The 27,437-nt window shown below is 46.7% G+C and overlaps 1 pseudogene; it reads right to left on the minus strand.

Annotated features, from left to right (window-relative positions):
- LOC119967845 overlaps positions 1 to 27,437 on the minus strand; it is a 156,014-nt pseudogene that overhangs the window by 97,590 nt on the left and 30,987 nt on the right.

Here is a 27,437-nt window from a genome sequence, read left to right on the forward strand (position 1 = left end):
ATACTCACCACGAGGCAAAGGTAGGCTTGCAACAGAAGCAAACGGCAATTTTGATTGGCAGCCATTTTGAGCAAGGAGCCGCACATGTGCAGTTCCCTAGAAGACGCGAACCGGTAAAACAGTGATTTGCGCATGCGCCAAAAGACGCGCATACGTAGTTGCGCAAAGAGCGCAGTGAAGGAAAAGCGATCTGCGCATGCGCAATCCATTCCTACGCTCTACATTACAAGCGTCATGACGTCAGAGGCCCCGGACCATGCCCACTTAAAGGAGAAATGTCCGAAAATAGTGAGAAAAAAAATTTAAAGCCAGAAAACACAATTATTTCACCTGGAACGACAGCACAATGCCTGAACTTCGACCAGTAGCTGAAAGTAACCTCCGCAGAACCCTGAAACAGGCAGTTAGCACCACCCTAAGAGATGATTTAGTCCTTGAAGACTACAACTCAGATGATGATTTCATCATTGGACGTGGCGACCTCAGTACCAAATCCGAACCGCAACAAGATGTATTGTACATTGAAGCATCCGACACAGTCATGGACGAGTTCTTCGGATTTGGGGATTCTCAGCCCAGCATAGACAACATCCCGAGTACAGGATTCTGCTGTGGCCTGGCGCCAAGAGACAGAGCGGTACAAGCCCACAGAGAGCGGCCTGATGCCAAGAGAGTAGTCCACGCACCACGAAGTGTCTCCGACTCCACACAGAGAGTAATACACGCACCACGAAGAGTCCCCGACTCCACACAGGGAACGATGCCAGACTCCACAGAGAGAGCAATGCAGGAGCTGGTTTAGCACAGTGGGCTAAATTGCTGGCTTGTAATACAGAACAATGCCAGCAGCGCAGGTTCAATTCCCGTACCAGCCTCCCCAAACAGGCGCCGGAATGTGGCGACTAGGGGCTTTTCACAGTAACTTCATTGAAGCCTACTCGTGACAATAAGCGATAATTATTATTACCTCCACAGCGAGCTCGTTGACAGACTCCATGATGGAAGTAATGCAAGACTCCAGAGCGCAGTCCTTGCATGAACAAGACCATGAAGGTCTAGCAACCTTATCTGAACGACCAGCAGCAGACGATGAAAGTCTGCCACGCTCAAGTGTCCAGCAAGACGACTACGACAGTCTACCACACTCACGTGAACAATAAAAAGACTATGACAGACTTCCAGTTGTGGCCTTGCTTAGCTCGGTCACACATTCAGCAGCTCCCACCAGGAACGGATTTTTGGGCCCTTTTGAGGAGCCCCAGCAGCACTGGGATGACGGTTCCCAGTGTGGGGAGGTGATAGTAAGGTTCCCCCAGCACTGTATGGAGTGGACCAGGAGTGGAGCGATCAAAAAAGTGGGTTTGGAGCAGCGAAGAGAGCGGGGAGGAAAATCAAGATGGCGGCGGGTGGAGACCAAGCGTGGGCGCAGTGGTCGCGGGAGCAGCAAGAGTTCCTCAAAAACTGTCTGGCGGAGCTGAGAGCAGAAATGCTGGCGCCAATGAAGGCGTCAAGAGAAAAGCTGGTGGAGACCCAGAAGGCCCAAGGGCGGCGATTCGAGAGATGCGGCAGAAGGCCTCAGAGAACGAGGACGAGATTCTGGGCCTGGCGGTGAAAGTGGAGGCTCACGAGGCGCTACACAAGAAGTGGCAGGAGACGTTTGAGGACATGGAGAACAGGTCGAGGAGAAAGAGTCTTCGGATTCTGGGTCTCCCTGAAGGAGTGGAAGGGTCTGACGCTGGGACATATGTAATTACAATGCTCAACACGCTGATGGGCACCGGAGCTTTCCCGACGCCCCTGGAGCTGGATGGGTCCATCGAGTCCTGGCAAGGAGGCCCAAAGCCAACGAGCCGCCAAGGGCTGTAGTGGTGAGGTTCCACCGCTTTATGGACAGAGAGTGCGTCCCGAGATGGGCGAAGAAAGAACGGAGCAGCAGGTGGTAGAATATGGAGATCCGAATCTACCAGGACTGGAGTGCGGAGGTGGCCAAGAAGAGGGCTGGTTTTAATCGGGCCAAGGCGGTTCTCCATCGGAAGTGGGTGAAGTTTGGAATGCTGCAGCTAGCACGATTGTGGGTTACGTTTCAGGACTGTCACCACTATTTTGAGACGCCAGGTGAGGCGTGGACCTTTATTCAGACTGAAAAGTTGGACTCGAACTGAGGGTTTGTTGTGGGGGGGTGGTGTTTACTGTATTGTGGGAGTATTCTTCTTCTGGTTTCAGGTTGGGAAGAGGTGACATGGGAAGGGGTGAGTGGATATGATGTTGGGGCTGTGTGAGAGTGTGGGCGCCGGTACCGTAGGGGCAGGTCCCCACTGGTTGGAGGCCCGGGGTCAGGGAGCTGGGGCGAGGTCGCAGAAAAAGGAGCTGCACCATTGGGGGCGGGGCTGGCTCGGATGGAAAGCGCGGGCTTTTTCCCGCACTAAGGAAGGGAGAGGCGGGGCCTGGGGGGGGGGGGGGGGGGGGGGGGGGAGAAGGGCGGTGCTGGAGGAGAGCGTATATGGATCAGCAGGGGGAGGCGGGGGGATTCCCACACTGGGGGGTCATTGGAATGGTGAGAGTGGCCGGGGTAAGAAGGAGTCAGCTGACTTACGGGAGCGTAATGGGGGAGCAGAATGGCTGGAGGGTGGTCTGGCTGGGGTGGGGGGGTGGGGGGGGGGGGGGGGGAACTAGGTGCTGGACCCAGTACTGGACCATTCCAATGGTCATCGTTAAATACGAATGTGCGGAGGCTCTTAAATGTGATCATGATGCCCTCGGTGGAGGGGGAAGCAGAGGTAGTGGCGGCCATGGACGCGGCGAAGGCCTTTGATCGAGTGGAGTGGGTGTATCTCGGGGAAGTGCTTGGGAGGTTTGGGTTCGGGGAAGTGTTCATAAGATGGGTCAGGCTGTTATATAGGGCCCCAGTAGCTAGTGTGGCTACGAATCGGCAAAGGTCGGAGTATTTTAGGCTATACCACGGGACGAGGCAGGGGTGTCTCTTATTCCCCCTTGTTATTTGCACTGGCAATTGAGTCGCTGGCCATGGCACTGAGGGAGTCTAGGAACTGGAGGGGATTGGTCTGGTGGGGTGGGGTGGAACACCGGGTGTCGTTATATGCTGATGACCTGCTATTATATGTCGCAGACCCAGTGGAGGGGATGGTAGAGGTTATTTCGGGGAGTTTGGGGACTTTTCGGGTTATAAGCTCAACGTGGGGAAGAGTGAGCTCTTTGGGGTGCATGCGGGGGACCAGGGAAGGGGGATAGACGAGCTACCGCTGGGCGGAGAGGAGCTTTCGATATCTGGGGATCCAGGTAGCTAGGAACTGGGGGGCCCTGCATAAGCTCAATTTGACAGGGTTGGTGGAACAGATGGAGGATGTTTCAAGAGATGGGATATGTTGCCACTCTACCTGTCGGGTAGGGTGTAGTCGGTCAAGATGACGGTCCTCCCGAGGTTCCTGTTTGTGTTCCAGTGCCTGCCCATCCTTATCCCCAAGGCTTTTTTTAAATGGGTAAGCAGGAGTATTATGGGATTTGTCTGGGCGAATAAGACCCCGAGGGTGAATAGGGTGTTTTTGGAGTGTAGCAAGGACAGAGTGGGACTGGCGCTGCCGAATCTATGTGGCTATTATTGGGCAGCTAATGTGGCGATGATCCGTAAGTGGGTAATGGAGGTAGAGGGGGCAGCGTGGAAGAGGCTAGAGGTGGTGTCTTGTGTGGGTACGAGTCTGGGGGCGCTGGTGACAGCACGGTTGCCGCTCCCGCCGACAAGGTACACTACGAGTCCGGTGGTGGCGGCGACTCTGAAGATTTGGGGGTAGTGGAGGCGACATAGGGGTGAGGTGGGGGCCTCGGTTTGGTCCCCGATACGTGAGAACCACAGGTTTGTTCCGGGTAGGATGGATGCAGGACCTATTCATTGAGCTGGCATCGGGCAGGGATTAAAAGAATGGGGGACCTATTTATCGATGGACGTTTGCGAGCCTAAGGTCGCTAGAGGAGAAATTTGGGTTACCTCCTGGGAATCCTTTTAGGTACATGCAAGTGAGGGCGTTTGTGACACAGCAGGTGAGGGAATTTGAGCTGCTCCCAGCACGAAGGATTCAGGACAGGGTGATTTTGATCATATGGGTTGGAGAAGGCAAGGACTCGGCGATCTATCAGGAACTGCAGGAAGTGGAGGAGGCCTCGATGGAGGAGTTAAAGGGAAAGTGGGAGGAGTAGCTCGGGGAGGAGCTCGATGAGGATCTGTGGGCTGATGGCGTGAGTAGGGTTAATTCCTCCTCCTTTTGCGCCAGGTTCAGCCTAATACAGTTCAAAGTTGTTCATAGGGCGTACCTTTTTTGCTTAGGTTAGAGTGGGGGGTTTTCCTTACTGGCGTATTTATTTGTTAAATGGTATTTTGTTGGAAATCCCATGTCTAATCTTTGCTTGTTTTATGCTTTATTCCTTTTTCTGTTTGGAGTGTTGGGTTGAAAAATTGTTGAAAATTCTGAATAAAAATATTTTTTAAAAAAAGACTATGACAGTCTACCCAGATTATTTGAGCCACCAGTAAAGACTCTGACAGTCTACCTAGCTCATCTAACCGACAAGAAGACACTGAAGGTCTACCCACTGTACGTGTGACAAGTGACAAAGGCTTCACAATTCCCATACAAGATGTGCGACATCTCAGCGAGACTGCCAGATCTCAGCTAGTATGTACAGAGGCACTCGACAATCAAAGTGAGGCTACTAGTGACTCCAGTGACACCACGTTAATTCAAACCTCATCTACTCTGGCCTCTCCACAGGAACCTGAAATGACTCCAGACGGGCAGCATTGACAAGCCAAAGATGATTCAAGTGAACCAGAAAGGGCTCCAGACGGGGAGCATCGACAAGCCAAAGATGATTCAAGTGAACCAGAATGGGCTCCAGACGGGGAGTATTGACCAGCCAAAGATGATTCAAGTGAACCGGACATGACTCCAGACGGAGAGCGCTGAGGAATCAGAGACGGCACGCTCAATGAAATGGCAGATGCCACAAAGGACATTGACACAAGTAACTTTCTAAGGACTCGAATTCTCCACTCGGTGTAGTCATTGAGCGCAACAAACACAACAAAACCTACAAAAATAACAACAGAGACAACAAGCATGTCAATAACAACAATGACAACAACACTAGAACACAACTGGTACGACATGGTACAACTCTGCCCATGAAGGACAATGTTACTGCTCAGCTCTGAACAATGGCGAGATTGCATCATACCATGGCATGTCAACGCATCTTACCAATTCATGTTTGCTACACTACGGACAAGCAAACCAGCTTTTAGGAAAGATGTCATCAAGAATTGCTACCACAAGCATTAAAAAAAAGAGTCCACCTCAGACAATGAAGTGATTTGACTATTTTAACACCTCCTGATGACTTCTTGCTTACGTAAACACCAGGACACTGACGGCGTTCACAAGGGAATGACAACATCAACATCGACACTTCCATAACAGCACAAGAAGGCCACACGACCGTGTAAATTCATGAACTTTGGACTCATATTTATTATTTGGTATTGTATAATATTGTATAGTCATCACAGTCATCATCACTTGTACATGTCATCACTTACCTACCTGTATTTGTTCAATTTTCTTTAACACTGTACAGAAAATATGTAACACGAACAAAGGGGTTGGATGTGGTGATATGCATCACTGTAAATACACAAGGGGTTAATGTAAATACACTACAACTAAGTAACCACTAGAGGGAGCACCAGAGACATCATGACATGCAGACATATAGCTAATCAACAAATAAAATAGGACACGACCAATGGGCAGTCAAGACACCCAGAGGTGGCACTACCACAAGGGGGCATTACACAAACCAAATACAAGGACATGGCACACATGCTCTTTCTCTTTCCACAGGCGACACTTAGAGAGTAGGACAGGGGCAGATCAGAAGCATCACACCCACCACGTGGCTTAGAGCAGACTGGTTAGTTAGACTGAGTTACTACAGCAACATCAGCAGGAGAGTCGAACTCATGGAGAACTGTGCTAATGGTTCAATAAATCACATTGAACTTACTTCAACGCGTGGAGTATCTTTTGGTCAAAGCTGCATCGAGTTGCAGCCTGTATTATCCCAGAGTACATAGCACAACAGGAATGGGCGCAGGAGGGACTGCCGAACCTGTAAATTCTGGGGCGGGGAAAGACTGGGTGGGAGGAGTTCGCTCCCAGACATGTCAGAGCCACCTGGCAGAAAGGCTATGCCTGAGCTAAGACATACAGCACATGTGCAAAACTTGAATCAGAAAAATACAGGACAAAGAGCTCAGCAGGAGTCAACCTGGAGATAAGGGCTCAAGTATGGAACTGTCCAGAAAATCTGGGATGGTTGGCCTCCCTGGTGAAAGGTAACCTCCTGAGTGTCGATAGTGGCTAATTCAGTGATAGTAATGCTGAGTTGAATATCAAGTGGAGAAGGTTAGATTTTCTCTTCTTAGAGATCATCATTGCCTGACACGTGCATGGCACGAATGTTATTTGTCAGTTCATCAGCTGGCAACACAGAAGCAGGACTTTTTTCCTGGTGGCAACTTAAGCCTTGCCTTGCGTCAATTCCTGGTCCAGTAGCCATTATTTTGGCGAGGTAATTTCCGGGCACACGGAGTTGGCACTGCTCAATTTGAAGCCAGACTGAGTGGAGTGGTGCCACCACCTCTATGCAGAATTCCACCTGGGCTCTCGGACCAGGCAGCATAGTTAGAAAGTCCGAGACGACCATTCAGGGGTGAAATTAGGAAACTATTTTACGAACAGGAACTCTGTTCTGTAAACAACAATTGATGTGACATGTGAGGTGAAATAAATGCCTTTGATATCAAGGGAACATTTGACCGATTGTAGCATGAAGGAGCCTTGGCAGAATTGAAATCAATGAGGGTGAGGCTAATCGCTCCAATACTTTGCAGAAAGGAAGATTGTTGTGCTGGTTGGAGGTCAATCATCTCAGTTCTGGTACACTGAAACTGTTCCTCAGTGACATCCCATGCCCACGCAGCTTCAGATGCTTCCCTTCATCATAAGGTCAGAGGTTGGGGTGCTCGCTAATGATTGCACAATTAGAATTAGAATTAGAACAGTACAGCACAGAACATGCCCTTCGGCCCTCGATGTTGTGCCGAGCAATGATCACCCTACTCAAACTCACGTATCCACCCTATACCCGTAACCCAACAACTCCCCCTTAACCTTACTTATTAGAACACTACGGGTAATTTAGCATGGCCAATCCACCTAACCCGCACATCTTTGGACTGTGGGAGGAAACCGGAGCACCCAGAGGAAACCCACGCACACACGGGGAGGACGTGCAGACTCCGCACAGACAGTGACCCAGCCGGGAACCGAACCTGGGACCCTGGAGCTGTGAAGCATTGATGCTAACCACTATGCTACCGTGCAATGTTCAGTTACTTCCATGATATTCAAATACCGAAGAAGTCCATGTCCCTCTGCAACACTACCAGGACACATGCAGGCATGTGCTGAGAAATGGCAAGTGACATTCTCACCACACGACGACTATCGCTAACAAGAGTGAATCTAATCATCTTCCCATGACATTCATCTGCATTGCCATCACTCAATTCCACACTATCAACATTTTGGGGTCACCATTGAGCCCAAACTGAAATGGACCAACATTATCAATACTGCCGGTACAAGAGTAGCTCAGAGGCTGGAAAATCTGTAGCGAATAACTTATTTCCTGATTCCCCAAAATCTGTTGCCTACCCATAAGGTGCAAGTCAGCAATGTGATGGAATATCACTCCCTTGCCCAGATGAGTGCAGCTCCAATGACATACAATAGGTTCAACACCATTTAACACACACAGCCGCTTGATTGGCACGCCATGCACCACCATAAACCTTTGCTCCATCCCCCACTTATGAAGCAATAGGTAGCACCTACAAATGCAGAAACTCACAAAAGTTCCTTCAAGAGCACCTACCAAACCCACGACTTCTGCCACCTAGCAAGGCAGCAAAGCATAGGAAAACCAGTAGCTGGAAGTTCCCCTTGAAGCCACACATGTCATTCCGTAAAAAATGTCGAATCCCCTTCCGAATACAATGTGGGTGTCCCTACACTATGTAGACTGCAGTGGTTCAAAGGAACATCTCACCGCCACCTTTCAAGGATACATAATGATGCTAATCAATGAATATGAGATCATAGTCTCATCCACTTCGTTTCACACTATGAATCATTTCCAGTCCATTTCCCTGATTCAACATCAGCTTCTGGAGATGTCACAAATGTTGTTCTCTTCTCGACTGTACATCTGATGCAAAGTAATTATTGAACATGATTCAATTTCCTTATTTTCATTGACAATATCACCATTATCAGTTTTCAAAGGATCCTCACTGTTCCTGACCATCCTATTTTCCCTAATACAATTGTAAAAATGTATTGTGTTGATTGAACATATTTTGCAAGTTTATTTTTATACCTGTTTTGTGAAGCTCTTACTCTCTGTTTTGTCACTCTTTGTTGTTATTTCCAGTGGCAGAATCTATACTGATTAGTAAGGAGTGAACAAGGAGACCGGCAACTATGTTGGAGTAACACGGAGACAGAGTGAGTTCCAAATTAAGTTCACATGGGAATTCCGTGCACTGGGGACAGAGCTGTGGCATACAAATTAACTATTCCAAGTTCATTAAGTGAGCAATCTGTATAACTTAAGTAATAATGACAGGACAGGCATTATAGGAGCATAGGAACATAGGAATCAGGAGGAGAAGTAATAATAATAATATCGCTTATTGCCACAAGTAGGCTTCAATGAAGTTACTGTGAAAGGCTCCGAGTCGCCACATTCCGGTGCCTGTTCGGGGAGGCCGGTACGAGAATTGAATCCGCGCTGCTGCCTTGTTCTGCATTACAAGCCAGCTGTTTAGCCCACTGTGCTAAACCAGCTTTTTTAGGTAATTCAGCCCTTCGAGTCTGCTCCGCCATTCAATCAGATCATGACTGATCTCTTCCTGGTCTCAAAGCCACCTCCCCACTTGTTCCAATATCCTTTGAGCCTGTTTTTGAAAATCTGCAATATATCTATTTCCCTCTTGAAACCATTTAATGATTCGACTCCACCGCACTATGGGGCAGTGAGTTCACAGATTCACCACCCTCTCCGAGTGTCTCCTCATCTCAGTTTTAAATCTGACGCCTCTCAACCTACATCTGTGACCTCTTGTTCTAGATTTGGTCTACATTTACATATCAATCCCTTTTAGTAGTTTATATACCTCGATCAGATCCCCTCTCATCCTTCTAAACTCCAGCGAGTATAAGCCCAAACTGTTTAATCTCTTCTCATACGTCAACCCTTTCATCCCCGGAATCAATCTGGTGAACCTCCTCTGAACTGCCTCCAATACCACCACCTTCCTCAAATAATGAGACCAAAACTCCAGATGTGGTCTCACCTATACAATACTTCAATTATTTTATGTTCCAGTCCTTTTGCAATAAACGCGAACATTACATTTGCCTTTCTTATTACATTTTGTACGTGCATACCGACTTTCTTCATGAACAAAAACACCCAGATCCCTCTGCCCAGACACATTTTAAATCTGCTTTCCATTTAGATAATAATTTGCCTGACTATATTTTGGCAGGATGTGATTAGTGGAGTCCCACTGTGGGTCTGTGCTGGAGTCTTTACAATTTCCAGCAATGAAATAGATTAGAGCAGAGAAGGCCTTGTGGCTACATTTGCTGAAGACAAAAAGGTAGGTAGGTTGTGAAGAGCACAAAGAGGCAGATAAGGACATGTCAAGTGGGCGCGAAAATCATCTCGAAAAATGAGCAGGATTCTCCGGTCACCCAGTCGCGTGTTTCTCCGCGGTGCTCCATTCTCTGGTGGTGGGGTTCTCTCTTCCCACTACTTATCAATGGGATCTCCCATTGACCACCCCACACCACCGGGAATCCCGTGGAAGGAGGTTTGCTGCCAGCGGGGAAACAGAATCCCAATTTCCTTATGTGGGTAAGTCTAGGATTAGGGGAATTGTTTTAAAATTGGTAGTCACATTACAACAACTCTGAGGAGATTTGCTTTTCTCTCAGAGGGTTATGCCCCCTTGTAACTCTCTGCCCCAGAGTGTTGTGGAGGCATGGTCATTTCACATTTTTAAGATGGAGGTAGATAAATTTCCACTGGGCAAGCGAACCAAAGGTTATCTGGGATAGATGGGAACGTGGATTTGGAAATACAAATAGATCAGTGATATCTTATTGAATGACGAAGCACGGTCAAGGGGCCAAATAGGTACTTCTGCTCCTATTTCATCTGTTCATATGACTTTTGAGTTCTCACTTCTACATGCATCTTTCCTGTAAAACCATTGTTCTTGGTGGACTCATATCATGGCCGTTCCTGCCCTTCCTGCCCAAGAATGAGAAAACTCACTCCTGCTCCAGCCTTGCAGGTCCACATTGATCAGCCCCATAATTCCCTCCTTAATTGACCCAGGTATCACATTCCAAGTATCACAAACCCATGGTTTGTTTTCCATTCCAGCCTCTGTCTTACCATTTCCACTCTGAACATAGGTGAAGTCACGCGGGATCAGAGGTGAGCTGGCAAGATGGATACAGAACTGGCTAGGTCATAGAAGGCAGAGAGTAGCAATGGAAGGCAGCTTTTCTGATTGGAGGGCTGTGACTAGTGGTGTTCCGCAGGGATCAGTGCTGGGACCATTGCTGTTTGTAGGATGTATAAATGATTTGGAGGAAAGTGTAACTGGTCTGATTAGTAAGTTTGCGGATGACACAAAGGTTGGTGGTATTGCGGATAGCAATGGGGACTGTCAGAGGATGTAGCAGGATTTAGATCGTTTGGAGACTTGGGCGGAGAGATGGAAGATGGAGTTTAATCCGGACAAATGTGAGGTAATGCATTTTGGAAGGTCTCATGCAGTTAGGGAATATACAGTGAATGGTAGAACCCTCAAGAGTATTGACAGTCAGAGAGATCTAGGTGTACAGGTCCACAGGTCACTGAAAAGGGCAACACAGGTGGAGAAGGTAGTCAAGAAGGCATACGCATACCTGCCTTCATTGGCCGGGGCATTGGCAAGTCATGTTGCAGCTGTATAAAACCTTAGTTAGGCCACACTTGGAATATAGTGTTCAATTCTGATCGCCACACTACCAGAAGGATGTGGAGGCTTTGAAGAGTGTGCAGAAGAGATTTACCGGGATGTTGGCTGGTATGGAGGGCATTAGCTGAGGAGAGGTTGAATCAACTTGGTTTGTTCTCACTGGAATGACGGAGGTTGAGGGGCGCTGTGAAAGAGGTCTACAAAATTATGGGGGGCATAGACAAAGTGGATGGTCAGAGGCTTTTTCCAGAGGGGTCAATTACTAGGGGGCATAGGTTTAAGGTGTGAGGGGCAAGGTTTAGAGGAGATGTACGGGGCAAGTTTTTTTACACAGAGGGTAGTGGGTGCCTGGAACTCGCTGCGGAGGAAGTGGTGGAAGCAGGGACGATAGTGACGTTTAAGGGGCATCTTGACAAATACGTGAATAGAATGGAAATAGAGGGATATGGTCCCCGTAAGTGTAGAAGATTTTAGTTTAGACAGGCAGCATGATCGGCGCAGGCTTGGAGGGCCGAAGGGCCTGTTCTTGTGCTGTATTTTCTTTGTTCTTTGAACATATTTCTACCTGTTACTACCTCTAGCCATGGATATTTCCCAATCTGTGCGCTTTCTCATCGACAGTCGCACCAGCTCCCGGGTTATTATTGCCTCTGACGACAGGGAGGTAACTTACCATTTGGGATCTGTTCGGGCTGTGGAAGAATCTGTCTATTTGTCTGACTATATAATCTCCCAACATTCTCTTTTTCCAGTGTGTTACCTGCGTCTCACTCCCACCCAACAATGGGTGGTCTCCTGCTCCCCGTTTACACAATGTTGCTCAGGATGTAATGGCTCTGCATTGCACTCTCTATTCAGATTGCAGTCCCCAATACCAGGTATCTGTTGGCCGGTTTCAGTACTTGGAGGCTGTAATGTCCCTCTCGATGGTCACTCAATCGCTCTTTCTGCTCAACCCCTGTCCTGCTGTCTCTTCCAGTCTGAGGTGCAAATTTATGCACAAGATATGATCCTCGATCAAGAGAGAAATTATATTTTTAAGTATTATGTGAACCTACCCGTGTCCATTTTTATTCTTTTTTAAGATATTAGATCTTCTCCGCTATTTGAACCTTCAGCCTGATATTGCCAGGTTGTCCCAGATTCTGATGCTCTGTAATAAAAAGTATAATATCAATTGGAGGGTGAGATATAGAACATAGAACAGTACAGCACAGAACAGGCCCTTCGGCCCTCGATGTTGTGCCGAGCAATGGTCACCCTACTCAAACCCACGTATCCACCCTATACCCGTAACCCAACAACCCCCCCATTAGATTACTTTAACCCCTTAACCCCCCCCCCTTAACATATAAATATGAAAAATAGGAGGAGAACATTAAGGACTTCAGGTGAAGTGTTGCAGAATATTAATTTTAGGATACATTTCAGAAAATTACAACGTCACAAATACAATAAGAGCTGGTGACTGGTAAGTAGTTTTTCCTTTCATTTTTCTCTTTGCATTGTAGTTATTGTTATAAGTTAACTGAAGTGTTTAGACATGGCAGGAGATCCCAGACCCATGCATGTCATGCTCCTCTTGTGAGATGTGGGTGTTCAGGGACACGTCCACTGTCCCTGGCCCCTTCACGTGCAAGTGTGTCCAGCTGCAGCTCCTGTTAGACCGCATGACGGTTCTGGAGCTGCGGATGGACTCACTTTTGAGCATCCACGATGCTGAGGAGGTTGTGGATAGCATGGTTAGCGAGCTGGTCACACCGCGGATAAAGAGTACTGAGGGAGATAGGAAATGGGTGACCATCAGACAGAGGAAGAGTATGAAGGCAGTGCAGGGGTCCCCTGCGGTCATCGCCCTCCAAAACAAGTATACCGTTTTGGATACTGTTGGGGGAGATGGCTCACCAGGGGAAGGCAGCAGTAGCCAGGTTCATGGCACCATGGCTGGCTCTGCTGTTGAGGAGGGCAGGAAAAAGACTGGTCAAGCTATAGTGATAGGGGATTCGATTGTAAGGGCAGTAGACATGCATTTTGGCAGATGCAAATGAGACTCCAGGAAGGTATGTTGCCTCCCGAGGGCAAGGCTCCTGGATGTCTCAGAGCGGCTGCAGGACATTCGAACATGGGAGGGTGAACAGCCACCTGTCGTGGTGCATATAGGCACCAATGATATTGGTAAAAACCTGGATAAGATCCTACATTTACGGAGTTAGGAGATAAACTAAAAAGTAGGACTTCAAAAGATAGTAATCTCAGGATTGCTACCAGTGCCACGTGCTCTTCAGAGTAGGAATGACAAGGTAGACAGGATGAATGCGTGGCTTGAGAAATGTTGCAGGAGAGAGGGATTCAGATTTTTAAGACATTTTGGGACATTGGAACGGGTTCTGGAAGAGGTGGGACCATTACAAATCAGACAGTCTACACCTGGGTAGTATTGGAACCAATGTCCTGGGAGGGTTGTTTGCTAGCGCTGTTCGGAGGGTTTATCTAATGTGGCAGGAGGATGGGAACCAATGTAGGAAGTCAGAGGATAGTAAAGAGGGGATAAAACAAAAGATAGTACAGAGAAAATGAAAGGTAGAGCAAATGGCAGGGGGTGGGAACCAGAGCAGTAGGTCTGAGGGAGAAATAACTGAGGGAGAGCTACAGACTAAGGCCAGTAAGATTAAGAGGAAGAGCAGGCAGGGAGTAATTGGTCAGTGCAGCGGGGCTGGTGGGCTGAAGTGCATTAGTTTCAATACAAGGATTATTTCAGGTAAAACAGATGAACTTATAGCTTGGATTAATACGTTGAATTATGATGTTGTTGCTATTACAGAAACTTGGTTGGAAGAGGGACAGGATTGGCAACTGAACATTCCAGGATTGAGACGCTTCAGGCAGGATAGAGGGGGATGAAAAAGGGAGTTGCATTATTGCATTAAGGAGCATATCACAGTTGTGCTGAGGGAGGACACCTTGGAGGATTCAGGCAGCGAGGCAATATGGGTAGAGCACAGGAATAGGGAGGGTGCTGTCACAATGTTCGGTGTTTACTACAGACCTCCTAATAGCCGGCTGGAGATAGAGGAGCAGATATGCAGACAGATCTTGTAAAGATGCATAAACCAGGCATTGTGAAACTCGGGGGCGCTACGCGCAGGTGCGGGAGGGTCGTGGACCCGTCCGTCGCGGCACTCCTAATCGTGCAAATCCACGTGCAACAGCCGCAGCAGCCGGCTTTTAATAATGCCGGCTGCAAGCGGCCAACAAAATGGCCATGAACATATTAAAAAATTCGGCTGTACTGTGCATTGGTACGCATGTGCAGTGCGGCTGCATTTTTTTTATAAGGTCGGAGGGACAAAGGGAGCATTGGGGCCAAAGGGACCCAAAACCATTTCCTCCATTTTTGTCAGCAACAATCAAGGTAAGAGAAAATGGTGGGTCACGCAGGTCAGTTGGCATGGGCCGCAAAGGCCAGCCGGCGTGGGTCGCGAAGGTCAGCCGGCGTGGGTCACGAAGGTCGGCCGGCGTGGGTCGCGAAGGTCGGCTGGCGTGGGTCGCGAAGGTCGGCCGGCTTGGGTCGTGAAGGTCGGCCGGGTTGGTAAAAATGGGTCCCCAGAAAAAAAAAGACACTGCCATAAACAATAGAGTTGTTGTGGTGAGTGAGTTTAACTCTCCCTATATTGACTGGGACACACTTACTGCTGGAGGCATGGATGGAGCAGAATTTGTAAGGTTTGTCCAGGAGGGTTTCTTGAAAATAAATGTTGCAGTGGTGGCCATAGTTTTACAGCAAATGACGAGAAGGGTCCTTTAAGGCTGTGGAAAGAGGGACCATTGAGCAAATTAGGAATTTGAAAGTAATCATTTGGTACTCCCTTTCCTTAGCTCTTAAAAAGAGTCATTCAAACTCGGAAAGCTGACTCTGATTTCGCTCTCCGGAGTTCTTAGGGCAAGGTCCTGAGTTCTTCAAAGTACTAGGACCATTGTTTTCGTAACAAATATTCATACTTTTCACTTTGGTGTACAAGAGTAATTTCAAAAAGTAACGATAACATGAAACTTGAAAGTATTGCGAGGAAGATAGTGATAAGATTTAAACAATAGATTGGTGGAATAGGCAGACATAGAACAGAACAAATTAAATTCAAAACAGAAATGTCCTAAGTTATACATTTTGGCACGAGGAAAGAGGAGCGGCAATATTAAATGAATCATATAATTCTAACGGCGCAGCAGGAGCAGAGAGACGTGGTGTATATTTGTACAACTTGTTAATGTTAGTGGGGCAGCTTGAAAAAGTGGCTCATAAGGTTTGGGGATCCTGGGTTTTACATATAGGGGCTAGTGGACAAACGTAAGGAATTTATGATGTACATTTCTGTTACAGGTTGTCATTTTGAATACTGAGTGTTCTAAGCCTTCCTCCTCTGCAATTGTTTTATTGGTGTATGTTGCTGGTTCTGAACATTTGCGGACTTTTAAGGGCTTTTCAGTGTGACCTGTAAGCAAGACCTGTTTTCATAGTTGTTATAGTTTTGCTGAGTTACTGTTATTGTTAAACTTTGCTATTTATTCATATAAAGACGCTCCATTTTTTAAACAACGCATTTGATGACCTCCATTTGTGGTCTCATATCACCGCAATTTCTATAACACTGGTTTAGTTTCAAGATGTATGTGGTTGGATTCTAACACAAGACTTAGAAAAGGATGTGACATTTTCAGACACAGTGCAGAACAGATTGATAAGAATTGCATCGGAGACGAGGAAGTTCAGTTAAATGGACAGATTTCAGACGGTTGAAATGGTTACCTGAGTGAAGAAAGATTCAGAAAAGGGTTGAAGAGCTATGCAGAACAAATTAGTGTAGTGGGCTCTGCAGCTTGTTGAACACACCCTGGGTAAAGATCAGTTGTACATCACAGCCATAAAAAAGACATTCTACCTGATCAGTACAATCGCTCATCACACGTTTCTCTCATCTAGAGCTGGATCTGAATTACACACAACAGTATTTAGATTGAATTCACTGATCATTTTAGGCAATGTCATTAACACTGGTGACTATGGCTACCTGTTTCTAACTGTTCCATGTGAGGTTTAGTGAACCCCACGGAGAAACCATATGCTGTAGTTACATGTGATGTTGTTCTCATTTTCTTCCTCACTGCATAATTTCCTTATTACTTGACTGTAAAAAACTGGAGAGAGCAAGGTGCAAAAACCATTTTAGATTATTGGTTTCAGGTGCGAAAGAGGACACACTGTGCTCGCCTGTTCAATTATTTTTGCATCTGATGATTAGCTGTTGTTTTTGTCCCGATTCTAACTTTTAAATGTAATGCATTTGGATCTTAACTGTTAATCCCGATATCCAGGCTTCTGTAACATTAACGAGATTGGACTGCCCTGAATTTATACAATTTCTGAAATAAGTTCGTTAATCATTAGCAGCAGAAAACAGTTTTGATATAGTCTCTAGTTAATAAATAACAGTTTGAGCTGTGATCAGATAGTTTGCAAATGCGTATCTGCAATATTTTGTGATACTGCTTGTATGATCATTTCATTTACTGGAATCGAATTAGTAAATGTCTATCCCACCAACAGAGAAGATGGACCAGGCGTGAGGAACAGTTGCCAGGAAGCAGTTACCGGGAACTCCCAACATTGACTTTGAGCCTCATCAATAGTTAAGGCATTGGGTCAAACGTCTGCAGCAAACATCCTGCTCCCACCACTCAGAATCGGTGCAATAAGGGGTATAAACCTGTGGAGGGGGGCAGGTCGTCAGAGGGTAGTTATGGGAAAGGAGAGCAATTGCAAACCAGGGGGTTATTTGGGGCGGGGGTGGTAATAAGATGTTACAAACGGACATGATAGGATATTCAGGGGTTCCAGGTGTTCTGGTGTTAGTTGGGCTGTGGATGATAGTCAGGAATCCCTTGGGAGGTCGAGTGGTCATAGATTGGTTCTGAGTTGTTTGTGGCTGGTGATCATGGTGGGTGGGTTAACTGTGGACTAGTCAGTGTGGAGTAGACGTAGCTATATATAAAAGGCATAAGTGTGGTCGGAAGGCGGTTAGTAGAAGGTCCTGAGAGGACATCCAGGTGGGACTGGAAGGTATTAGCGTGCTCTGGTTGGGGTCCCATGAGCCAGGAGATCTCTAGGAATTGGGCGGTAGTCGGTGAATCCAGGGAAGTATTGGTGGTGGGGGAAAATGGAGTGTACACTAGGGGATGGGGATGGGATGGGGTGGGGTGGGATGGGTATTGAGTGGGGGGGGCGGAGGTGTCCTGCATCGTCATGCGGTACAGCCAAGTGCCAATTGGTGGATGATGGATAGTTGGAGTTTGGGGGCGGGATGGTGGAAAGGGCAGTCAAGGGTGCCTTTGGGGAACAGTGGGGAATAGGTAGCGGGATGGGTGGGTAATTCGCTGCTGGAGGGTTGTCGGTGGGTGGGTGATTCCCGGGCAGTGTCGATGGGTGTATAAGTGCTTTAGTGGTTTTAATTCTTCTAACATTCTCTGTGTGACCATTATTATAAGACAGTCAGAATCATCAGAAATTTTTGATTCGTGTCACAGTTTCTGGTGGTTCCCATTACTATGCGATGACCCAATGCAAGTTTGAACTTCCTGGGTATTGCCATGCAATCCTCACCTGCGGAATTCCCAGATGTGCTGTTTGGACAGGGGTGGCCACCAACACATCTGTCAGGTCCTCCCAGATAGGATGCCCCAGAGATCAAACGTTACAATCCCAAATTCAACAAAGTTATGAGGAAACTTTATCAAACATTGGCTCAGATACAAGCAGGAGTAATCTGTCAAAAATTGGAGGTCACGTTGAAAAATGGACATACCAACTTCCAAGAGGGTGAAGAAGAGATTTATGAAAATGGTCCCCAGGATTGGGTGCTTCAGTTACATGGGTTCATTTCTGGACCGGGAAGAATGATTGCGAGATGGTTGTACCATATGTTTAAAATAATTAACAGTATATAACAAGTACAGAGAGACTGCTGCCCTTGCTGGGAGGATTCAGAACCTTTGCATCCAATTGAGCGAGACTTTCCGAAGACAACAGGGCAACAAAGAAGACGGGAAGTGGGACTAGCAGGATTGATCTTACAGGCAGGGCAGGGACTCGCTGATCTTCTTCAGCTTTGTAAACCATACTATAAAACTATTAAACCACTAGAGAAAAAGTAGTCATTAATCTTTTTATTTTCTATATTAAAACAATATAATAGTGGTTTATATATTCTGGATCCTTACCTTGTACGGCGGCTCTTGAATTTGGTTCTAAAGGGTCTGGATGCATTTGTGTAATGGGTTCATGAGTTTGTTGAACACACCCTGGGTAAAGATCAGTTACACATCAGTCATAAACAAAATATTCTGCCTGATCTGTACACTAGTTCACCACACCTTTCTCACATACAAAACTGGATCGGAATTACACACAACAGTATATAGATTGAATTATCCTGAAATCACTGATCATTTTAGGCGAAGTAATTTATTCTGCATCAGTTAACAGTGATTACCTGTTTCAGCTCTCTCCTGTGAGGTGTACGGAACCATATGTTGTAGGCAGTTGCAGTGTAGTGCTCATTTTATTGCTCACTGTGTAAGTTCTTTATTAATTAACTCTAAAAATGTGGAGAGAGAAGGGTGCAAAGACTATTGTTGATTTATTGGGTTCAAATACCAGAGGACACATTGAGCTCTCGTGTTGAATCAAACTTTGCATTTGATCACTAGCTGTTATTTTTGTTCCGATTCGAATGTTAAATGTAATATATTTGGATCTTAGCTCTATTAATCTAGCTATCCAGGCTTCTATAACATTAGCCAGGTTCAACTGCCCTGAATTTGCACATTTTGTGTAAGAGGCTCACATCGAAATAGAATTTACTTAGCAGAAGGCCATTCAGCCCATTGAGTCTGCACGGCCCTTGGAAAGAGCACCCTACTTAAGGCCACACATCCACCCTATTCCCGTAACCCCACCCAACATTTTTCAGACACTAAGGGCAATCTGGCCAAACCACCTAACCTGCACATCTTTGGACTGTGGGAGGAAATCGGAGCACCCGGAGGAAGCCCACGCAGAGACTGGGAGAACTTGCAGACTCCGCACAGACAGTGATCCAAGCGGGGAATTGAACCTGGGACCCTGGCGCTGTGAAACCACAGTGCTAACCACTGTGTTATCGTACCACCCATTAATCATTAGCAGCAGAACCACGGTTCTTATCTTGGGGCGATAGTCTCCAACGAATATGGAACGGTCTTAGCTGGGATTAGACACATTGCAATACATATTGGCAACATTTTGTGATGATACTTGTGTGACGTTTTCACTTCCAGGAACAGAATTAGCAAATACTTATCCCAGCAACAGGGCAGATTGTGCAGATGTGGCGGCACAGTGGTTGGAAGGGACTTGCTAGGAATTCTCAGCATTGACTCTGGACCGCATTGACACTCATGACATTAGCTCAAACGTGGTCCACAAACATCCTACTGGTTACTAACTGATTCTCCCACCTGTCAGCCAGAGTATCAGTACTCCTCCATATGAAACATAACCCGAAAGAAGCACTGAGGGTCGCAAGGGCACATATTTTACCTGAGAGGGGTTTCGATATACATTGAAGTCCAAGAGTGATTCGGCAGCCACCGCCTTGTTGTCTGGGTCCAAAAGGACACAGTTTCTAGACTGCGAATTAAATTAGTGGTGCATTAACCAACAAGAGGTAAAAGCCTCCTTAACCACGTTCTCAGCAATCGACCAGGAGTTACGGGATTGCAGGTACATCTGTCCATTATAATGTTGGTCGGAGTGACCACACTCAGTCCTTGTGAAGACAAAGTCCCATATTCACATTACGGATAGCCTCAATTGTGCTTTGTGTCAGTTGCACCTTACTAAGTGGGATATATTTCAAACAGATCTATCAACTCGAGGCTGATACCTATGAGATGCTGTTGCTCATCATCAACAACAGAATTGTATGTGACAAAGAACTAACCTCACACCCCGTCATATCGCCCACTCTGATTTTACCACCAAGCCGGGAGATCAATCCTGTTGAACAGGTGATCAGGAGGACATGCCAGGAGTGGAACCAGGCATCAATGCCAGCTGGATGATCCACCACAACATCACCCTGAGTATTCGAGCATCACAGGTGCTAGTCTTCCGAGAATGCAATTCTGTCCGTGTAATATAAATCAATGGCTGAAGGCAGTGAATATCCCAAGTGATTTTGGCACTGACAACATTCCCGCAATACGTCTGACGTTATCAGATTCCATGGAATGGCAATCTGAGTCCGATTGACAGTCCGCTCCTCGTTTGTTTTAGGTTGAAATATGGTCGCTCCCTTCTCATGTGAACTTCTAATTGGTTGGGCTGAACAGTACAGTGCAACGGATTCCCAAGACCTTGTCTGGCGGGGTTTTGGGTAAGGGTAAGGAAGTATGCATAACTCTGATACCCTGAATATAGCTACTAAGGGACAAGGTTCCATCTCTATGTTCAGTATCGTTGACATGGCACTGAAACAGGAGACCCAGAGGTCCCCAAGCTTGGGACAGGACCAAAAACATGTGCTTGTGGTTAGCTGGCCACCTCACATAGTGCTGGCACCTATCCTCAACCCCGCAAAGAAGCGACCCATTCCAGCTCTGGTCAGGTGCGCCCTAAACACTGCCTTAAGCTGGATCAAGCTCAGCTTGGCAGGCCTTCACGCCATACTTCTTACTCCAATATGAGGCCCAGCTCTTATTCCCACTTGGCTTTCACCCCCTCCGAGACCGGGTCCTCAGCCTGAATCCGCCCATATGTACCAAACCTTCTTCCCAGCTGCCCGTGCGTCTCTAGCTAGATTTTTCACTGAATCTAATTTCTGTCTCGTTTTAAAGATTTTTCGACTGTTTTTTAAATTCTGTCCTATCTTTTGACCCACCACTAATCTTTGCAGAATTGCATGTCACCCCCTTTGATACTGTCCTGAACGTCCTTCGATAGCCTCTGATGGCATATTCTTTCTCTGTGGAATGTATCTTTGCTGAGCTTTACAAAATATTTCCTTAAATATCTGCCACTGGATTGTTACCGACTTACCCTTAATCTAATTTTCCATTTCAGTTTCACCAGTGTTTTCTTCATGCTCATCTCATTTATTGAAGGTTAAAAGAGTAATCTAGACCCACGTGTCTTTCCTTCAATTTGAATGCGCATTTTAAACTATGTTCTGATCACTGCTTCCTAGCAGATCCATTTCTATGAGGTCAGAAATTAATCTCATTTTATTACACAATACAAAACACTTTGGGATGGTCTTCATTCTGTGAAAATAGCTTTATGAACGTGTCACCACAGACAGAGATGCGGCGGATAAACAGGTGCAGACCGCAGCTGAAACCAAATTCTGGGGAACCTTCACAGAACCTGGAGGTAAAAAACAAGAAACCCAAAGGAAATCAGGATGAATGAATCTAATTGCAAAATGGCCATTAGCACGTGAAGGTATCTGCCAACCTCTGTCAAATAACAGTACAGAAAGTGCAAAGAGGAGCATTTATCAGGCTGACCTTAACTCCAGGGAGGTGTTGTGTATCAGTCCCATCTTTTGGTGTGCCACCGCACTCTTACAAATACGCGGTCAATTCTACAGAATCCCTACAGTGCTGGAGGAGGCTATACAGCCCATCGAGTCTACACCGACTCTCTGAAAGAGCACCCTACCGAGGCCCACCCAGAACACCTGGAGGAAACCTACGCAGACATGGCAGAACTTGCAAACTCCACAGAGATCATCACCCATGGCTGGAATTGAACCGGGATAACTGGCGCTGTGAGGCAACAGTGCTAAGCTGCCCATGTATTATGTACAGTAATCTGTGCAGTATATGTAAACTAGCAGAAAGATGTAACTGACTATCTAATACCCCTCTCTGAATCCCTCCCCCTTATAGCTATACCACTGTCTACACACACACAGGCAAACAACACACAGGGGAAAGGGGGATTAAGTGGTAAATAAAATATTAATAAAAATAAAAGGAAAAAAGATCTTTGATGCACTTGGATACCTTCTGGACTTGAGCTTTCATTTTGGTAATTCTTCCTTCTAGACTCGAGATTGTTTTCTCTAGCAAGGTTGCCTACTTTCTGTGTCGATTCAGGATTATTTGACATTTACATCAATGTGCCAGGCACTCATTGGTTTTGGAACAATAAAGCAGTTATTTACTTCAAAGGTGAGAGAGAGACAGTTTCTTTCACTTCCAAAGTCTTCTGTCCAGCTCTCTCAGAAAGCGTCACGCAGGAATCAATCATTGACTGTTGGCAAAAAGTACACTGTCTCTAGCCAACCCACAGGTTGCCAGTCAAACAATTGACCCAACTGTGATGAGATGCATAAGCAATCTTGTGTATAATAGAGTGCACAACCTCTGACCAGCAAATGGCAATGTTAACGTACCATGTGACTCTGTGCCTCTGGGAGTTGGGAGTAAATCGTGTTGGTGGATAGTTGTATTTTGCAGTAGCTCAAGAATAGTTAGTTAGTGTTAGTAGTATGTAATATATTTATTCCAGTTATCTTCACCATGCATTTGTTTTATAATAAATTAATTTAACTAGTCAAGAACTAGATGTTCTGTAGTACATCATACCTATCAGCCAGTGCACAAGAACATAGGCCCCATTTGGAGTACTGTGTCCAGTTTTGGGCCCCACATCTCAGGAAGGACATACTGGCATTGGAGCGTGTCCAGCGGAGATTCACACGGATGATCCCTGGAATGGCGGGTCTAACATATGATGAACGGCTGAGGATCCTGGGGTTGTATTCATTGGAGTTTAGAAGGTTAAGGGGAGATCTAATAGAAACTTACAAGATAATACATGGCTTAGAAAGGGTGGACGCAAAGAAACTGTTTCCGTTAGGCGAGGAGACGAGGACCCGTGGGCACAGCCTTAGAATTAGAGGGGGTAAATTCAGAACAGAAATGCGGAGACATTTCTTCAGCCAGAGAGTGGTGGGCCTGTGGAATTCATTGCCGCGGAGTGCAGTGGAGGCCGGGACGCTAAATGGCTTCAAGGCAGAGATAGATAAATTCTTGATGTCGCGAGGAATTAAGGGCTACGGGGAGAATGCTGGTAGGTGGAGTTGAAATGCCCATCAGCCATGATTGAATGGTGGAGTGGACTCGATGGGCCGAATGGCCTTACTTCCACTCCTATGTCTTATGGTCTTATGGTCTTAACATTACATGGTACCAGGCCTAAAGATTGACTAAGAACAAGAAGATTCTGCAAAGTTCTGAACAATTTAAAGATAACTCCAAAGAACAAGGTACGATTTTTTCTACTAACCTCATAAGCTACTGTCAACTAGTATTCAACGCACTGTAAACTTCGAAGCCCAGGATGGAAGGTCTGAAGGCACCTCAACAGCTTTGGGTCACCTGTAAAGTAGTCGAGAATTGGCAGGTGTTAAAACAGCAGTTCAAACTCTATGTTGCAGCCCTTGGTCTGCAGGCAAAGCCTGATGAGAGGTGTATTGCATTGCTGTTCAATGTAGCAGGTCCCCAAGCAATTGAAAATGTTAGCACTTCGATAGCGAGGTGGATAGCAAGAACTTCGACTAAATTCTCAAGCAATTTGATCAACATTGATCTCCTAAAAAAACGATACCATCGAGCGCTACATATTTTGCACGCACACACAGAAATCAGACGAATCATTTGATCGTTTTCAAACCGACTTGCGGTTGAGGCTCCATCGTGTAAATTTTAATACCCTTCAGTCGTCAATGATCCGTGATCAGATAGTGTTCGGGCTTTCTAACGACAAGGTACACGAGAGGCTTCTAAGAAAATATGAGCTTCAGCTTGATGATGATATCAAAATATATCACGCTAGCGAGCTTGTAGCAAAGCACATTGGCACTTTGAATCTCAGGCATTTTAGCGCGAAGACAGAAGAGGCAGTCGGGCCATTAGTGTAATGATGCACTTGAGTAAAGAACGTGGTCCCAGCACAGGTGGCCATTTTGAGCGGCCGACCCGATCTCCCATTTCATGCCAGTGATGCAGCAAACAATATTTGCCACAACAATGTCCAGCGTTTGGAAAGATATTTTCAAACTGTAACAACAAAAATCATTTTGAAACACTATGGGCGAAATTCTCCCCCCCCCCACGACGGGTGGGAGAATAGCGGGAGGGCCTTCCCGACTTTTTTGACGCCCTCCCGCTATTCTCCCCCCCCCCCGCCGAAATCCCGACACGAATCGCTGCCGCCGTTTTTTTACGGCCGGCAGCGATTCACAGCTGTTAGAAGGGCCGAAGTCCCAGCCCTTTACGACCTTTTTACGAACGGCAAACACACCTGGTCCTGCCGTTCGTAAAAACGTCGTGACCACCTGGAAAAAAATAACCATGGCACCGATTGGCACGGCAGTACCACGGCCGTGCCAAGGGTGCCATGGGCCCGCGATCGGTGCCCACCGATCGCGGGCAGCGGGCCCGATGCCCGCGCACTATTTGTCCTTCCGCCGCCCCGCAGTATCAATACGCGGGGCGGCTGAGGGGCAACCCGGACCGCGCATGCGCGGGTTTCGCGCAAAAACGCGATGACGTCACCCGCGCATGCGCGGGTGGGGTCTTCCCACCTGCGCATGCGCGGCTGACGTCATATGACGCGTCAGCCGGCGCTAAGTCCGACAAGCGGGCTTAACGATTTTCGTTAAGCCCGACTTGTCGGGGCCTCCGACGTCGGGCTGCTAGCCCCGACGGGGGACCAGAATCGGTCCCCCGTCGGGAAGGGGCGCGATGCCGTAAAACCCGCCCGGGTTTTACGGCAGTTTGACGATTTCTCCCGTTTTGGGAGAATTTCGCCCTATGCTTTTCCAGAAGAGTAGTGGAAGAAACAAAAGCCATCAGCACAGTTGATGAAGTGTCCCTCGACGACACATTCTTAGTTGATATGATTTCTAGTGAAGACAAGGATAGTCACGTCATGCAAAATGATAATGCTTTGATTACAATTTGCAGCAATAGTGAATTAAATGCAAATACTCCAAAAGACAAATGGATGGTTCCATTAATGAATAGTGGCATATTAATACCCTTCAAACTCGACACAGGAGTGATGTAAAAAAAGCAGCCGCAGTGCCTGTTTGACACAGGTTTTGTATGCTCCGCCCCGTCCAAAATGGCATCATTGCGCCGCACGCCATTGGAATGACGTTAGCGTGTAACCTGAAGGCCTTCCCCTGATGCTCCGCCCCTCATGGGGCCAAGTTCCCGACTGGGCGGTTCATGTGTGGTCTCAGCGGTCGGGATCCCGGTGTGACTGCTGCGGACTGTGTCCTGTGCCACCACAGTTGGGCGGGAGCCGTGCTGCTGGCTGGGGGGGGGTGGCTTCCACGAGGGCTGGGGGTTCTGGTGGGGGTTGGCCAGGGGGACACCTTTTGGCAGGCCAGGTCCGCGCACAGTTGGCGCCATGTTTTATGGAGCGGCCGCTACAGGTCATCGCTGTGCGCATGCGTGACCACGGACCCGGTCATTCTCCAGCCGTTTTTATCGTGGGAGCTGGGAGTTTTATGCAGCATGGCTGCTAGCCCCTCACCGGCTGCAAGATCGATGAGGGGCCGGTGATGATTTTTTGTGACCTAAAGCGCTGCAGATCCTCCGCACGTAGGTTCAAAAACGGTGAATTCAGCCCATTGTTTTGGAAGGATGCCATTTGGCATAAATTCTGCTTCAGAAATTTCCCATTGTGCCATGGAGCACATAGCTGAGAAGGTTCCAAGAGTCGGAGCTTATGGTGATGACAGAATCATCTGGGGATCAACACGGGAAGATCATGACAAAAGGCTTCTCAGGGTCCTGAAGAGCATTAAAAAGAATGGCTTAAAGTTGAACAGGATTAAATGTCAAATTGGTGTGGATAGCATCATCTTCTTAGGAGATAAGCTCTCTGCACAAGGCTTTCAGCCTGATCAAGATAAAATAAAGGCCATCTTGCAGATGCCATGTCCCAATGATAAAAAAGATATATTAAGAATGTTAGGGATGATAAATTTTGTTGGAAAATACATTCCCAATCTTGCAGCTAAAACTGCACACCTCAGAGAAACTATCAAGAAAGACACAATATTCCAATGGTCTGCTGCACATGAAGAGGAATGGCAAGCATGGCAGGTTTCATTGACAACAACGCCAGTCCATACGTTTTTCGACCCAACGATAAAAGTTGAAACTTTCGATGGACGCATCAAAGGATGGGTTGGGAGTTGTCCTATTACAAGATATGGAAGAAAATTGGATTCCAGGAGCATATGCATCCAGATCAATGTCAGATACGGAACGCAGGTATGCACAAATTGAAAAGGAATGCCTCGGTTTAATTAATGACCTTATCAACTTCCATGACTGTATATGGTCTTCCAACGTTTGTAGTGGAAACTGACCACAGACCACTGGTCGCAATTATAAAGAAAAATCTTAACCAGATGTCCCCTAGGATTCAGCGAATGATCATGAAGCTACAACGATATGACTACGAGCCGATTTACACACTGGGCAAGCATCTCATTGTTGCTGGTACACTATCTCGAGCCACAGGCATAGAAGTGATATATCAGTTAGATGAGGACGTTCAGGTCCATGTGAACCTTGTCACTGAGTATTTTCCGGTATCTGATGACAAGTCAAGATTAATAAAGGAAGAAACCGCCAAAGACGCAGTCTTGCAAAAGTGATAACGTATCTCTATGAGGGATGGCCTAAAGATTCCTGCTCAAGTTTTTATCATGCAAGGGCAGAGTTTAGTGATGCAAATGGATTTTTGCTTCGACAACAAAGGATTGTAATTCCACAATCATTAAGATCAATGATCCTAAAGAAACTCTAGGAAGGGCCTAGGGAAGAGAAAAGTGCAAGTGTAGAGCCAGGGGTACAGTTTATTGGCCAGGGAAAAACCACAACATTGAAGTGATGGTGGATAACTGCGAAACCTGTCAAAAGTTTCAACGTAAACAAAACAAAGAGCCGAAGCAGATGGGTGAGATCGTCACAACTCTGTGGCAGAAAGTTGGCGTGGATCTCTTTTACCTGACTGGAAAGGAATACTTTCTAGTCGTTGACAACTTTTCCAATTATCCATAAATAGCACAGCTAGTGAATTCCACGGTTCAATGTGTAATAAAGAATGTTAATGAGATTTTCGCGTGTGACG

The sequence above is a fragment of the Scyliorhinus canicula genome, chromosome 6 (genome assembly GCF_902713615.1).
Source record: "Scyliorhinus canicula chromosome 6, sScyCan1.1, whole genome shotgun sequence".
NCBI classification, from domain to species: domain Eukaryota; kingdom Metazoa; phylum Chordata; class Chondrichthyes; order Carcharhiniformes; family Scyliorhinidae; genus Scyliorhinus; species Scyliorhinus canicula.